At 48.2% G+C, this 14,113-nt stretch overlaps 2 protein-coding genes across 2 annotated transcripts in view; one reads left to right on the top strand and one right to left on the bottom strand.

Moving 5' to 3' along the window:
* LOC135900411 (polypeptide N-acetylgalactosaminyltransferase 1-like) overlaps positions 1–4,075 on the bottom strand; it is a 38,215-nt gene extending 34,140 nt beyond the window's left edge. The window contains exon 1 of the mRNA XM_065429906.1: positions 3,925–4,075. The gene's annotated coding sequence lies outside the window, so the exon portion shown is untranslated. The remainder of the gene's footprint in view (positions 1–3,924) is intronic.
* A 2,973-nt stretch (positions 4,076–7,048) lies between these two features.
* The window catches only part of Pgant5 (polypeptide N-acetylgalactosaminyltransferase 5), a 343,624-nt gene continuing 336,559 nt past the window's right edge, over positions 7,049–14,113 (top strand). Inside the window, exon 1 of the mRNA XM_065429901.1 lies at positions 7,049–7,208. The gene's annotated coding sequence lies outside the window, so the exon portion shown is untranslated. The remainder of the gene's footprint in view (positions 7,209–14,113) is intronic.

The following is a 14,113-nucleotide window of genomic DNA, read 5'->3' on the forward strand; positions in this document are numbered from 1 at the left end:
GGGGGCGAAATGCGAAAACACCCGTGTAAGTAGATTTAGGTGCACGTTAAAGAACCCCAGGTGGTCCAAATTTCCGAAGTTCCCCACTACTGCGCGCCTCATAATCAGATCGTGGTTTTGGCACGTAAAGCCCCATAATTCCATTGCAGTTGAAAGAAAGAAAGGAAGGAGAAAGAAAGAAATCTGGAAAGTCGGTTAGTGACAATCAGATGCGAACCAACCGACAAACAAACAAATCTGGAAAGTCTGTCAAGGACAACCAGATGCAATAATGCCGTTTAAGGAGCTGTAGCTCGGGCTCCATCTTTCATCTTAAACAAGTTTACAACAGTGTAACTCCGCAGAAAAAGAGATCCAAACTTTAAAACAAAATTAAATTAAATATCTTGTTCGTGCCAAAACCACGACCTGATCATGAGTCATGCCGTTGTGTGAGGGGCTTCGGATTACATTTAATGGATAAAACAAAACAGTCTACCTACGCCCTCTATTGTCAGTGGTTAAGCTAATCTCTTTTTTTTTTTTTTTTTTGCTGAGTGAAATAGACGGCGCGCTGACACATAAGCCTTGTGGGTTCATCTTGATGTTGTATGTGGGAGCATACGACACCGAGATGGACCCACGAGACGGTGCAATTCCTGCACAGCCTTGTAGCAATACCAAGGAGAAGCACCGTTCCGATCGGATCAACGCACTCTTATAAAATTGATCAAGTCAAATCAAACCATGTTTATTTTTCCAAAGAACCTTTGGAAGGAGCGGTGATGATGACGCAGCTCTGTTTTCACTACGCAAACCAATAGCTCTAGAAATTACAGAGCATCTCGACCACGCAATTAGAAATAGCCACAATATCGCCTTTCAGAGGATAACTGCACACTGTGGCGTGATAGCGAATGAACAGACAGACGCTAATGCGGAAACAGTTTTAAATAATGTTTCTGAAGCACACATTGCGTTCTCACGAACAGACACAAACGCCCTACTTCGTTGCGTAATATGCAACCCTACGTTGGAGCACTGGACCCAACCAGATCGACGATACAAGCGAGTGCATAAATGGGACCCAGAAATGAAATTCCGGTATGCCTCACAAGCTAAAAGGAATCCAAACAAGCATGGTGCAGCGGATTCGCCTTGGTGCCGCATTCACCCAGCGTTATATGGACATCTCATAGGTTTATAGCCCAACTTGTGAACACTGCACAGGTGTCAGAAACTCAGCTCGATCACGTATTTTGTGTTCGTCTCGTGTACGCGCAAGAACGACAGCGACTTGTCTCTTCCATCGAAACTTCGATAAGAGGTCGCTATAAGACAAGTTTCTTTTGGGTTTTTGGCCTGATGCAAGCAGCGTAGGCTTGATAACAAGCACCGCAATAGCCTTCGTACAAGCCATTAGGCTGGACGCACGGATTTCGAGATGCCACAGCGTTGTGAACTTGTATGTGCGCACCTCCTCCTTATATCATTGTTATCATTTATCAGCCCTTTTCCTGCCCGTCCCTTTTAGCCAGTGTATAGTAGCAGGCCATAGCAAGCTATACAGCTCTCTGCCTTTCTGTAAATACATTTTTCTCGCTCTCTCTTTACTTCGGCGATGGTGAAATGAACTGAATCGTGATGCCGGAAATGTTTCATTTAAATTATACGCTAATCAACTGTCTTTTGCTTATTTATGTTTCGTAAGTGGCTTGGTACCAGCGCTCTCGACAAGATCGGCCAATCAGCGCGGTTGATGAGAACGGATGCGGTCAAGTAGAAGGAAATGCTGTATACTGCGCCTGATTATAGGATAATAAATGGAGCATAACACTGGAAGCGCTAAGAGAACACCGCATTTTTTAAAACGGCCCGTGTAAGTTAGCATAATTCTAGTCATTGAACGGGTTACTCAAAGATGCGGGCAGTACTTGTACGAGGAATCGAAATGCATAATCGAATAATTGAACCAAAATACATTAATTAACTTCTTAATTATTTACTTGACGTCATACATTGCAATTGACGAATTGTAGCCGGTGAGTATGCAAGGCGTGCCCACTTGAAACGAATTCTCAGGATGACACAAGTTTCTAAATGTTCATTCTCACGGCGGGCGACAGAGCACGTTGGCGGTAGAGTTACTTTCCATAATTACTTTGTTTAGCGCAAAACAACGGACACAAAAGATACGACAGGACAAGACGGCTTACACCTTGTCGGCTTACACCGCGCCTTGTCCCGTCGTCCTTCTTGTGTTCGTTGTTCTGCGCTAAACAAAGTAATTATGGATTGGCACCAACTAGCCCGCCAACGGATTGTGCCAGATACTTTTGTTGTGTGTCAATGCGTAAAAGGACGTATTGTTAGAAAAGTAAGCGGAACAATAGTGCATTCTTACCGCAAGTTTCGCGGTGAATATTGTCAAACCCGTGCGATTGTTAGAATTCTTTCCAAGTGGCTACAATTCGTAAAACTGCAATATGTACCCTAAATTAGGTAACAGAAAGTTAATTGGTGAAATTTCCATTAGTGAATTATAGTGAATCAGTGAATGACACGGCAGCCCTAGTCGAATATGCATTTTGATATTTCCTGGGAGTTACGTCTGCCTTTTTGAGTGATCCGGCTTAATAAATAGAACTATGCTATCTGCAACGGGTGTTTTTCTTTTTTTTTTTTTTACTCTGTATGGTCTAAAAAAAAAAAGAAAACGTATCGTGGGCGACGACAAAAACCGACTATAGCTCTTCATGTAGTTGATTCCGAGCCCTCTGCGCTAACGCCACGCCACAAGAAGGTATGTTAAACTGGTGTCTCGTGTATTCGAATGCACTCAATCCGTCGAGCTTGCAATGACAAGTGGCTTGGAAAGTTGAACCCGACGTACTGTGAAAAGCTTAATATGGGCGAGGAAACAATTTGCGTTATTTTCCAAAATCTCCCGCAGTCCACGGGAAGATGGTGCAGCGAACAGTTCACTCTTACGTCACAATGGATCTTTCGATCTTTCTGTTTCGCGAATTGTGTACATACAGTGCCCGAAAATAGCCGCGAACCTTGGCATTGGTCCCAAAACATAAAATAGCGAGCATGGTAATAAGAAATGTCTTAATTTATTGGACTCGACGTCTGTTACGTGAAACGTCCCGCTTCAACGAGCAAATCCCTTTTCTTTTTTTTTATCACTTCAATGAAGGACGAAAGAACGAGAGACACGCGAGTCAGTCAAGCGTTCGTCGAGCGAGCCTAATTTAGGCTTACACTAACTCATGGCGTAACGTTCAAGCAGGACTGCATATGCCTTTGTACTGTGCGTTCACGTGCTCTCATAAGTTCTTTCCACGGTCCGTGGTATCCGGAAGCTTCGAGCGAAACAACGTGTTCAATACGCGTAACGCGTAACGCACCAGCAATGCGAGCCTAAAATCAGACTGTACTGCGAAGTACGGCGGGAGCTTAAAAAAGGTTGCATTACAGACGTAGCTTGTATTAAGCGGCATTCCTGCAAGGCGTCCCATATGATGTCACCGAGGATACCGCTCCGCGATATGCATGCACGAAGTCGAGGGCCGACCAGACCCGATCCGAAACCTGCAGGTGCCCCGTCGTTCTGCAAGTCTCTATCGCGATGTCGACCTCGTTCATTTGCAATGCGAGTCGCGGCACGAACTGCCTCTGCCTTCACGTCCACACGTGGTGCAGTTGCAGAGTAACGTTCTCAGGAGCATGCAGTTCGTCAATCACTGCACATTCAGCGGCCTGCGCTTTCATTCTACGTTCTCTCTCAATCGAATACATGGCAAGCACCACCAGCAGCAAACGACTCCGTCGGCTCCCTTTGATCGCTATAGAAGTGTTATGGCGCAGATCTATTTCGAATACGCTGATACTAATGGCACAGACGACGCTCCCGCTTATAGGTGGGGCCATAGTACTCACGTTTTGTCGCATGGCAGCGGCCTCGACGAATCACCTGCAGCAGCCACCACCAGCACGGCCGTGGTCACCGGAAGCCTCCTCGCTACACACCCATCGTACCCACGCGGAGTTGCCCAACTGGGAGAAGCACGGGCAGAACTTGTCCGACCGGGTCCTCTTCTTTTTGCTTTGTGCGTTGGCTCGCGCCGCGCGGGTGTGCGCGGCGGTGGGAGAAAGGACCATGCCCTCCTCGCCACAGTTTCCCTCTTCTCGAAGTCCTGTCTATCCTCGCACCGTTACGATCGGCGCTAGAGTGAGCTGGCTCTTTGACAGGCACCAGGTGCTCGAATTGTGGCGTTTCTTAACGCGTTTAGAAGCGCGTTAAGGAGAAACATTAACGTTTGGAAACAACTGAGCAAGACCTCGGGGCGTTTGTTCCGCGACTACACGTCAATCTCTCTCTCTCTCTGTGTGTGCGTGTCTGTGTGTGTGTTATAGATGCCTAAACCAGGGACCCATATTTTTCGTAAATGTACCCAGTATTTTACCTGATAAGCCTTGCAGAACAATCCTGGCGCTCAATGAAGGCCACTCATGTTCGCTTCTTTACCAGTTCAAAACGCTAATGATATTTCTATTTCCAGTCTCTCTCTCTCTCTCTCGCTCCTTTGTATAACAGTATAGCGCAGTAAACAGAACGACAACTTTCGTTCATGACTGTGTGCTAACTAACCTAACACCCGACACTGCTCCAGTTAACAGTAAAGAGAAAGAGAGAGTCAGAAATAGCGAACACACACACACACACACACAGACAAAAATTGCTGGCTCTCCCGTAATCGAGAGTAGATGTAAGCATGAAATGGCTACCGGCAAAGCAGATTGGTTGGATATAATACTAGCCACAATCTTGATACTATACTCGCGGACAACTTTATTTGCCTATCAAGGGAAGGCCACGGGGTCGGAGCTTCTGCACGGGTGTTACCACGCCGCGCCCGCTACTTTCCTGTCGGGTATGCTATGTCACGCTGATAACGCACATGCCGTTCGTTACTGGGAAGTGCTGGGCTCGCCACGTTAAAGAAAGGAAATGCGGACAAGACAGATGGTGATTATCGTTGTGTGGCAAAAGGGCGTAATTTTGCTTAAGAGTGTACCAGCACGCCAGACCAATTGGCCAGAGGCGCCGCGGACCTCACGGGCAGCTGGTGTTGAAAAGAGCACAGGCAACTCTGTCGCAGCGCCAAAAGATGACAATGAATTGTATAGTGCCCTGTATCTGGTTTTTGAACGTCGCAATTGGAAATTACAAATAAAACTTCAGCGTACTAGAAGTTGCAGCTTGAGTGATATTGTGAACGAACATTTGTTAAAACTCGGAAGAAATATTTTTTGTAACTTGTTTGGAAAGTACCTAGCGTATGTAATGCGGCCTTGACTGTTTGACCGGGTGATCTCGTTTTGTTCTCGCAACTTACCCGGATGTTCTCGTTTGAATGCCCGGATAACGGCTCTGGCTTATCGTTCAAGGCAGCTAAAAGCATTCCATGCGTAATACCACAACCTAGTTCTGAGGGCAACGCAATAGAGAAAAATCCCGGCCTGTTTGCACAGGCTACATTTGTTTGTAAGGAATAAAACGTACTCGTATGTGTCTGGAGAGAATTTGGAGATATCATGTCCAGCAAGCCTGAGCCGTAGACAGAGAGAGCGAGAGATAGAGCCTGTGTTTGCCTAACCTCTGGAGTAAGAACACTGGACTTAGAGTAGACCATTAGAATATGAAAGGGAATATTCTACTAAATAAACAGTAGCATATATGGCGCGTTACTGGTGAAAACAGCATGATGCGCAATTAACTATGCATCTGTATTACACGTCGACAGAGCCCAGACTTTTCAACGTCATGTGGCAGCATATAAGTATTTAAGAACCTTGTGAGCTTATCGGTGCACCTTATGACATGAATGAAAACATTACATGTTCTTTTCGTGTACAAAAGTAGGTGAAAACGCGAAACTATGTCTTCTTTATTTCCAGTTGAACGCACATATCTATAATATACTACAAATAATACTTCATATTACCTTTTACGCAAATGGCTTCCGTATCGGCAGCCCAGGGGCAGATGCGGGGAGCCGCCAGTAATAAGCAATGCAAAATATGTAGTACCATCTCCACTTGAAGGCTTTGAACAAGGAGTCATACATCCTATAGGTCGTCGCCATTCACTACATGTGTGGCTCAAGAATGGTGCTAGTTGGCCGGCACCGGTTTTCAGGCATTTGTCATCAAAATCACGGCGGAGTTACATTGGCGCTCAGTGCAAAATTCTCCCAGAAATCCTTCATTACGCATTTCGGAAGAAAACTTCAGGGAACGCCATTGTACAGTGAGGTCCACTGTTAAAAGGAAGACTAAAAGGTGTCGCTCTCGCTTTGCTGGCGTCCTACCTGCAAGTGACTGCGGAGGCAATGTCAGTGCACTGCACATGTGAGTCGAAACGAGTCAGAGCTACCAACTAAAGCTTATCTGCTGCAAATATAGACGATTTCACTCTTGCGAGAGAGGAAAATCCGGACATAGAGTGGACCGCTTTGTACTTCCGGGCACAGAGACAACGCAGAAACATCTGTATGCACGTGAATGCACAGAGTTAGTGAACTGCAACGAATTTTATTGGAGACAGACCAAGACCTGCAGTGGCATTCCTATCTCCAGTTTTTTAATAAGAAAATTATTTCGTTTCGCTTCAGCTATCGTAGCTCTCACGCTGTCATCTCGTTTTCTCACTTCGCTATCGAAACCAGAGCCGGCTGACGTCTTCGAAGTTTCAAACGTAACTATTGCGTATGTGGTAGCCCGATTTCGATGCCTTCTGGTTGGCAATAGGTCGTGTTATCACCTACATCATTAGTTGGAATGGTTTGATCGAGAAGACTGGCCGAAATGCACAAGCGCGTCGATAGAGCTTACTTGAATAATGCCGGGATTCGCGGCAAATTCAGTTAGTTCTCGCCGTTGCCGCTGCAGGCTGAAGCGCCATGCACCATAGCAGTGCCACGAACCGATACTAGATGGCGGCAGCTCACAACAAAGCTTCGCTTTGAAGGAAATGACGTTGAGTACCCGGAAATTCGACAGGCCACTCGCGGTTGGCGATGGCCGTCGGCGGCTGTGTTCTACGTCTGTGAGCTCCGGAACAGGTGGGATTGTGAACAGTCTGTGCCCGTGAAACCCTGTGATTACGTCTCCTGCGACGGCGGTCGCTGAGACCTGCGCGTGGGATATCTTGTTGACAGGTGAGCAAATTTTGAAGCGTCCCATCGCTGGTCTAAATCTCGACCGAAAAGAAAATGTGTCTAAAAGCGTTGTGCGGTGGAGCCGTCATGTGCTTCCTCCGATGGAGCCTGCGGTGAAAAGGAAGCGGGTTGAAAAACGGCGTCGTTCGGCTTTTGTCAGCATGCCCCGCGTTGTTCTGCGAGCTTCCTGTCCATTTAGCTTCTACACAATTAACGAGGTCTTTTGCACTCATTTAGGGCCTTGCCACCTTTTTATCTATTTTTCCCTCTCCTTTTGGCACTGCTGTGGACCCGTTGTCTGAGCAGTAGCTCCAACCGGTGCGCTAGCGGGACGCTTATCGACACCGCCGAAGGCGCTATCTCTGAGTGATTACCGCGTTATGGTCTGGCCTGTTTCTCTCGACGCCTGCAAGAATAGCCAGCAGTAGGTCGAGTGTAAAGGAAAGCTTTGTCCATAACGCGGCGAGAAACCCCAGCGATGGTTTTGCATGAATCAGCATCTTAACGCATCCTGTTCGATGAGAAACATAACGCGGCTCTCGCTTGACAAGTAAGCCGGTGCACTTCGCTCAGCCTTGAACCCCATGGAAGCGGCGGCATGTCTGGGAAGGGTGGACTGCCACGGGTAATAACCACGTACCGTCCCCGGCTACCTTGGTAATCGCCGCCTTTCGGAGAAAGCTCGAGAGGGCAGTTAACTTGGAGATCATTTTTAGTGTCTATGATGGCTAGTGTCCGGCAATGTTATCTGGGTTCTGCGGTACCCCACGGCCATACATCACTTTCTGGTACTCAGAGAACATTACACAGCACGCTGTACGTCTCTTGAAATCGCCGGGGAAACGTCAATTCATAGAACAGATGGCAATAGTGCACCTACTCCGAAGATAGCGAGTACAGCTATTCAGTACTTTCGTTTTCCATTTTGCTCAGGTCTAATATGACCAGTGCCTGTATTGATGCAGTTCGATGCTAAAACTTGTACGCTGGATATTTCACCGCGAAGTTGCACGTTCGTTTAGTGCAGTTTCAATTTCTATGCAGTACGTTATCATGCTAACGGCGTGATGCGTCACACGCTTCCGACGTCATGCGTCAAACCGGCGACTCGCCTCGTATTCATTGGTGACCGATATTCACCTATGTTCTTGTAAGCTTTCTCACTGCGAGCTGTCTGCTAGATAGAGCGGTGGTTTATCTGCGGCATATCAGTGCCTCTTCGTAAATCTTGCTGGCCTTCCTTTGTTTCTTATCGTATTGCAATTAGGTATGTTGCAAGAGTACAACGCAACGCAAACAAAGGCTGCAAGTGGGCTGCGTGCAAGAGCGAGTCTTGTGACCGAAGCCAGTGTCTTTTGCCGTCATCTGTCTAAGGCCGTACTGTTGCGTAATTGAGCACCAATTAGCGGAAAGAACGCGATGAACGATGTCTTCTGTATGTTCATTAATTTGAACCGATACTCTTCGATTTTTCTTTCTCATTGCCTCCTCTTTTGTTTTCGTTTTTTTCTTGCATAGCCCGTGCTCAATCGATCCATTTTGTTATAGGCAACGCAACTTGTCTGACATAAATCTATCGACATTGAACAATGGGCGGCTAATTAGACTTTGTGTCAAGCCTTCAGTGCAGCAACTCAGCAATTAAGTTTTGTGCCATCAAGAAGTATGTAGACATTCTGGCATTTCTTTCTTTTTTCTCTTCACGCGCATCGCTTGTTCGCACCTTCGCGGTTTTATATTAGGGTTCACCTCACAAGTTGTCTTTTAATGCGGGTAGCTGGAGTAGAGATAACTGATTTAGTAACAGGCTTTGAAGATTTTGAATACAAACTTTTCCTTTGCACCTTCGCAATGTCTTAAAACTAGGTCACAAAAATGAGCGTTGTGTTAACTTCAAAGCCGTAATAATTGTATGGATGAAGAGAAATTTGTTTCTAGCGTAATAGGCTGGATTCAATGATTTTTTTGCGAGATCAACGAACGAACAAAAAATACGCGCTCCTTCCGAGATTATCATTCAACAGTTCCGATGAGTTTTGAATATACATACACATGGGCAAACCTTATTTCCAGAAAAAAAGAAAAAAATCTTTAGGGTGGCGCGCTGACCACCTTGCATCAATTTTTACCCAGCGCTTATCAAACCATGGAGGCTAGATATCATCGGATCGTCACAGGATGACGCAGCTGACCAAATCATTCCTCGGGTCCATGGGGCTGTATTTAGTTACCGGGTGAATCTATTATGAGATGGCAAGTTATTTTCCGCTCCTGTCAGCTACTTCGCTTCTTCAATAGAGCCATTGCAAACATATTTTCATTCATTCCTCTTCTATGGTGTTTCAGCACGCCATCATGTGAGCATACTCTCATGAAAAAACTACCGACGCGAGAGCTCGTCCTGCAGTCTATTTATGATTATTATTTGTAGATTTGCACGCGCCAGCGTACCGCCGTGAATCGGGTGCCTATTTAGAAGCCGCAGGATGATAGCAAATTGTACATTCGGCGCGAAGCTCGCGAGCTAGCGACGTGCCCAAGGACTTCTCCAGCGCTATACGATGCTGGCTCACTGGCATTGCAGCATTTTGCCTGTTCACGTGGTGTCTTCTACAGGATACCCTTGTGGTTGTGTCACGAGCTTTTTAGATAATGTCGTGAAGCCTTCGGGGTCATTATTTGCCGATTGGTAGCCCCTTGCGCTGATTGGTAGTTGTGTTTCTATAAGTTCTTTTGGTCCGTGTACAACCTCTAACACATTCATATTACGGACGCCTCCTGTATTTCTGGACGTCACTACATTACGCACATGTCACTTGTTGCACGGAGCGAACTCGTATGGAAACTGGCTGCGCGGGTCTTACTGGGGTATTGTGTATAGTGCGGACACTTCGTCCATCTGAGAGGGGAGCTGTCGGATTGCTGCTTAAGCCGTACTCGCAAGTGTGTGACCGTTACCAAAAACAAACAAATAAACAAGTAATAAATAAATAAATAAATAAATAAATAATATCCCGGAAACAACCAAGGAACTCCAGAGTTGCACACGAAAGTTGTCTGGTACCTTCGTAAATTGGCTACCTCTTCACGCCCTTTGGCATCAAGGAACAGGTCGCATTCAGATTGCTTGGAATTGCACCCGCAAATTTAACGCACACTGCAGGTGAGTAGAGAGAGGGAGAAAAGCGGCAGTATGACGTGTGTTTCCGCGCCTCTCCCGCCACTTGTTTGTGGCCTGTGTTCCTGCCCCTCGCAGTAGCAGTTGTCGACGGGCGGCAGCCGAAGAGCTTGATGGTCGCGCGTCTGCACGAAAAACTTCCACCATCTGCGATTCGCGGCCATCGCGCGCGTCTGGATCGCAGGTTCGCCGTACCTGGCATGCATGCAGTATAGTGCCTCCGGCGCCGCTGCGTTGTTGGGGCGTCTGACGGCGCTGGACACGTCGTTTAGTTCTGGGCTGCCCTGGCGGCCAAGGCGGGGAATCCGGTTCGGAGAGAAAGTAACCCGGCGGTTGTGGTGCCGTGTTTCCCTCCCTACGTAAATGGGGGGTTGAGGGGAAGAGGGGGTGGGGAGTTGATCGCGGCCGACGTGGCCTTTCTTTGTACGAGGGCGCCTACCCTCAGCGCCCCCCCCCCTTTCCCTTTCCCCCAGCACCTGCCGCGGCGTCAGCGTCGTCGTCGTGGCCCCAAGGCTACTGACCTTCCACCTTAAAAGACCGTCCGCCGCGCACGCGCGATTCGCAGACGACGTAATAGCGGACGAGGAGGCCCCGACGCAGGCAGCGCGCAACTGCCCCTCTCTCTCTCTCTCTCTCCTCGCTTCGAGGAGATGCTTTACCACGTGCCTCAGCGCTGTGAAAAGGGGACAGTGCCAGACGCCTTCCGAGTGCACCGACGGGCTGGATGAATTTGAATACTGTCGCGTCCCTTGGATTTGACTCGCGTACGCGGGTTATCACTTAGCGCTCGCGGTGATGTGTTGTCTGCGTGGTCAACCGCACGGGTGCGTTTATTAAGCCGTTCCGGCCCCCGTGTGAGCCACCGTTGAGGTGTGTGGCAAAGGAACTGTCGGCATTGCATTCACTGCGTGACGAATTGCTTCTCCGTCATTTGCCAAGCGCCGTGCACTCTTGCGCTAATGTGCTTCGAGCCAGCATTTAACAAGAAGAAAATAACTTCTTGCCGCCAGTGTGCCGCCCGCCATTCATATACCGTGTCGTCCAGACTCCATCAGTCAAGGAACACTATTACTCGGCGACACAAAGAGTGTGACGGATCCCCCCCACCCCTGGTGGTTTCCATGCATTTCGCTCCGAAATTGCCTCATATATTCCGCACCCTTCTCATAAAGTATTCTTTTAATTTCGTCCTTAGGTACTCTTTTCTAAACGTCATTGAATAAGATTTGAAAGAAAAAACTTCGGTTCATCAGCTAAATTATATTGTCGCACCGATGAACAGGGCTTAGGAGAAAAAAAAAAGAATTCATAATCGAAGATAAGTTTTGACCCCGTCGGGGCGCCTAAAAGAAAGCACCGAAATCTCGGTGCATTGTTAGCCGATTTATACCCTTGAAGGTTCTTAACGGTGCAAATAAAAATTATGGGGTTTTACGTGCCAAAACCACTTTCTGATTATGAGGCACGCCGTAGTGGAGGACTCCGGAAATTTCGACCACCTGGGGTTCTTTAACGTGCACCTAAATCTAAGCACACGAGTGTTTTCGCATTTCGCCCCCATCGAAATGCGGCCGCCGTGGCCGGGTTAACGGTGCAAATCGGCCTACAACTGGCACCTATACACCCTTAAGGGTGTGTGAGTGTCATACTAAATAGAAGAAACGCCCTTTAGGGTGTAAATCGGTTTACAGTGTACGCGGGTGTTTTTTGTTTTGCATTCCGCTTTCGGCAGCCCAGGTCGGAACCCACGAAGCCGTGCTTAGCAGCAGACTGGTTCATCAAGCCCGCACGCAAGCGTATACGAAAACAAGCACGAGGAAGCGTTCCACGCTTCGAAACCAGATGGGCGCCGACGAAAGCCGAGTCGACTGTAGTTGCAGCGCAGTAGGTCGGATCGTAAATTATTTTGCAGTCGCGGATGCTACAACTGCTGTTCGTAAAGTCTCAGGTTTTATGAGACCTGCTTTGTTCTCCGCCTAGCTTATTACCCAGCTGACGCAGCTGCTGTACGACGCTGCGGAGAAACGCCTGGCGTTCGCGATGCCTGCATGTGTCAGCGCGCAGCATTTATTGCCTTGCATATGTGCTACTTCTCTTTAAAGCTGCGAGCGGATTTCTTTCTTCATTTTCTTTTTAGTATACTGCACATCACAGATAACGATTGTTCACCTTTCCAGGCGCATTTCTGCAAGACACAGGAATTAGCTGCATAGGACTCCCCTCGTATGTCCTTTGAAACAAACCCAGCATGACTTTTTCGCGGTGTAACCATCACATCGACATCCGCCTTCTGTTTTCCTGTTCAGCCTGGTTAGCAACCGGCACGGGGCCAGATAACGGTGCACCATGCGTTCATGGGTTCCTCTCCGCGTGTTCGTTGAACGTGTACAGGCAGCTGTGCGCATGCGCAGTAGCCGTAACGCGCATACGGAGCCGGAGCTTCTCGGCGGCAGCTCTGGCTAGCGTGTGCACTTTTGTATTCGCGACTTTATTATTTCTTTTTCTAGCTATAACAGCTGCAGTGGTGGAAAAACAGCGCGCGAGGGAGATATAAAACACCGTACATGTATAACAAAAAGTAAATTGAGCCCCTTGCCTTAGTAAATATCGCCTCGTTTCACCTCAATGTGCCGAGGGGTGCTTCAGGCGACCGCGATGTATACTGAACCGTGTTTGACGGAGTGTAGCACGTTTCGTAAAGAGTGGCCCCGAAGCCAATTATAAAAATTGTGCACGTTTTTTCGACCGGTGGATTCTCTTTACGTGAAAATTCGACACGACTGACTGACTGACAACGCCGAGGGCTCGTTGATGTACCGTCCACCCGCAGAGGTCGCACGACCGTTCGCACGACCGAGTTGTTGGCGACTCTTTTGGGTCAGTCGCGCTCGACTGCTTCCTTTTTTCAGTCGTGCGACCTGCGGTCGCAGAGCGTCTACTCCAATCAGATGTGCAGGAACGGGACCTCTGTATACGCTTGCACTTATTCTACGCGACGATCGCGTTACGACGGGCAGGTCGCGCTTGCCGGTGTTAACGTCGGTTGCCGCGAGTCACCTCTTGGTCGCCACTCGCGGTCAGTCGAGCGAGCCCTCTCGATCTCCGTGGCGAATGCGTCCTATACATCGAAATTTAGTTGCTCTGTAATTACTACCTCGCTGCAGGGAATACGAAAATGAAGAGCTACCAGGGGTGCGATCGGAGATGGTTGTTCGGCGCGTTCGTTCGGTTACCGGCGCGCGCGATTGGCCTACTCCGCGCCGACGTCGCCAGCCGCGGGGCGCCGCCCCGTTTTTGGTGACGTCAAAATGACGACACGCTCCTGTCAATCATCCGCCCACCGAGCATTTCGTCCGAACGCGACGGGAGTTGAGAAGTTTGGAGCGATCATACGGCTTCGCATGGCGCGTCTGGTGGATTGGATTGGATCCAACAGGCGGCCTTTACGGCTGCAGAATGGCACGTTTGCGAAACGCGTTTGAAGAAATTACAGAAAGTGAATTCCGGCGTCGTTTTTCTTTCTCGAAACAAATAATTCGTCGGTTGCACAGAGAAATCGACAACATCATCGGTGCCAGCGAGCCACTGGGATGTTGTCGCTGCCTCTTGAAAAGTGCGCCACTCTTCCCGTCGTTTTTTTTTTCTTTTTCCTTCTCGCTGTGCGCGACACCACCTAGGGACGACGCAAAGAACCTTGTAGTTATAAATTGCAGTAGTCACACGTACT

This window comes from Dermacentor albipictus, chromosome 1, assembly GCF_038994185.2.
Source record: "Dermacentor albipictus isolate Rhodes 1998 colony chromosome 1, USDA_Dalb.pri_finalv2, whole genome shotgun sequence".
NCBI classification, from domain to species: Eukaryota; Metazoa; Arthropoda; class Arachnida; order Ixodida; family Ixodidae; genus Dermacentor; species Dermacentor albipictus.